The sequence below is a fragment of the Elephantulus edwardii genome, unplaced genomic scaffold (genome assembly GCF_000299155.1).
Source record: "Elephantulus edwardii isolate Elephantulus edwardi_28Jun2011 unplaced genomic scaffold, EleEdw1.0 scaffold00028, whole genome shotgun sequence".
Classification (NCBI taxonomy): domain Eukaryota; kingdom Metazoa; phylum Chordata; class Mammalia; order Macroscelidea; family Macroscelididae; genus Elephantulus; species Elephantulus edwardii.
This window is the reverse complement of record NW_006399778.1, coordinates 10,709,021-10,711,879: the sequence shown is the minus strand read 5'-3', so window position 1 is coordinate 10,711,879 and position 2,859 is coordinate 10,709,021.

Sequence of the window (2,859 nt, the reverse complement as noted above, 5' to 3'; positions counted from 1 at the left end):
AATCGGGATGGGTGTGTCAGAGGCGGTGCGGTTGGCGCAGGATAGAGCAGGGTTTAGGGCTGTTGTGCATAGGGTGGCTATGAGTCAGAAACGACTCGACGGCACATAACAACGACAACAACAGCACTAAGACAATAATACCTAGTCAGTACTACAGTAGCATACTTTCTCATTCCCTCCTAGTAAATTAATAAGGAGCTCTAGTGGCCCAAGAGTTAAAAGTACTCAGCACCTAACCAAAAATATCGGTGATCTTAAACCCACTCAACAGTTCTGTAAGACAAAATCCTATTGATCTACTCCCAGATTACTGGCTAAAACACTGTATGGCACATTTTGATACAGAGAGTCGCTATGAGTGGAAAATCAACTCTATGGAACTTAACAGCAATAAATTACCAATAGAATAGTTTGGACTAATAAATAAGTGTTAGAAGACCTTTGGTGGGGGCGGGGGGGGGCGATAATTCTTCTAAAACAAAAACAAAATCATGTAAGAAGAAAACTGCATATGGAAGTCAAAGTTCTAAATCTGACTGTAAATCTAAACAATCAAGTTGTCACTGAATCATTTCATAGTTGTCAATTTTCATTAACTGTATTCTCAAACTCACCCCTTTACCAAAATATATTTACAACTCAAACTCAATATTGAAACCTTTTTTTTAATAGTTAAACTGAACTTCATTAAAATTTAAAATGCCTTTGTTTAAAAAGACAGTCCTGAGAGGAGAGCAAATAATACATGTTGGAGAGGATGTGAAGAGATAGGAACTCTTTTTTACATTGCTAGTGGAATTGTAAAATGGTACAACCACTCTGGAGGCAGTTTGGTGTTTCCTTAATAAGCTGAACATAGGTATTACATATGACCCAGATATTCCACTGCCTGGAATATACCCCAAGAAAATTAGAACTGAAGCACAAAAAGAGATCTGTACACCACTGTTCATAGTAGCGTTATTCACTATCACAAAAACATGGCAACAGCCCAAACATCTAACTACAAGCGAATGAATTGGAAAATTATGGTACATTCACATGATGGAATACTACACAACATGCAGAAATGATTTTGAAATCATGACCTAACTTGGGAGGGACTGGAGAGCATTATAGTAAGTAAACTATCTCAGTCCTATGAGGAAAAATACTGCATAAGGCCATTATTGTAGAAACAGAAAGATAAGTAGGAAAACATACATGAGGATCTAAGGCGGGGAGGGTAGGAGCAGAGGACTGAGAATGAATGGGTAGGGGTTAATAATAGGGTGGCACAATTTGATGGGTAGAGGGAAGGGTGGGTGAAGAAAATGGGTAAGATTCTGTGTGAAAAACAATGTATATGAACTTTGTAGGTATAAAATTAAAATTTTATTTAAAAAACAAACAAATAATAATCTGACAGTGAAACTCTATGGATTACAACAGATTAATCCACAGGCAATCAATCATGGGACAACACAGGGCCAAGGGACATTTTATTGTTCATGCACATGGGATCACTTTAAGCAGGTGGCCAACTCCAAAGCAGCAACAACATTTATTAAAAGACATTTTCTCTTCCTATGAACTAAAATATCTACTCTCCAATGGGAATTTGTGAATTTCTCAACCTTTACTATTAATATTTAAACTACAGTTACTAACCAAAAAAAAGACATTTTCAAGAAAAACACTGGGGGGATGGAAAAATTATAATGTATGTACCTGATAAAGGGCTTGTACCTCATATAGAGAATTCCCTGAACTCAACAAAGAGAATAATTGTTGTTATTGTTGATGTTAGGTGCTGTCAAGTTAACTCAAACACCAATCCTATGAACAAGAGATTCAATTAAATAATGGTCAGAAGATCTGCAAAACTATTTCTCAGAGAAAACAGGAAAATAATTAGTATGAACATAAAAACATGTTCAGTATCATTAGCCATCAGAGTAATGTAAATCAAAACAACACTGACATAACATTCCATACCCACACTAAGACAGCAAATCTAGAAAGAAAACTGGTCAGCTGTTATTTAGGTTAGTTATAAGTGGAAAAAAGACAGAAAGGACAATTCATTATACATGTTAATAACAAGTGTTATCTGGAAGCAGGAGTAGCATCCACTTCCTAAACAACATGCCTCTGGAAACTATGAACTTTGATAAATGTTGTTATTAAAAGGCTTGAGGCTTTTTGTTTATTGTGTCATTGTAAGTCATGCTCAACTCAATGACAATCATCATCAACAACATAGGAGAAATTAGATCCTCAAACACTGCTGGTAGGAATGTAAAATGGTACAACTCCAGAAAACAGTCTGACAGACCCTTAGTGAAGGACGGAGTTATCATATAACCGCAAAATTGCACTATCATATAGATGTTTACCCAATAAAAGGATAATGGTACAATAGTTGAGTGCTAACTAAAAGGCTAGTAGTACAAATCCATCCAGGTACACTATGGGATGAAGATCTGGCAAACTGTTGCAATAAAAATTGTTCTTGTTGTTATTTAGATCAAGTTGGAACTGATTCACAGCTGACTCTCCAACAGGTTTCCAGATGCAGTAAACTGCACAGGAGGAGATTTCCCATACTTAACCTGCAGAGCAACTGGTAGATTTAAACGGCATTCCCTTGTGAATACAACACTGCTTCTTACAAGGCCACTAGAGCTCGCTCTAATAAAGATTACAGCATAAAAAAACTCTAGGAAGATATTCTCTGTCACATGAAATCACTATGCATCAAAATCAATTTGACAGCAGCAAACATAAACAAGAGATATAAAAACAAGTTTCTACTAAAATTTCTACATACATATTTTGGTAAGAATAAATATAATAGTGAAAAGGAAACTAATCCAA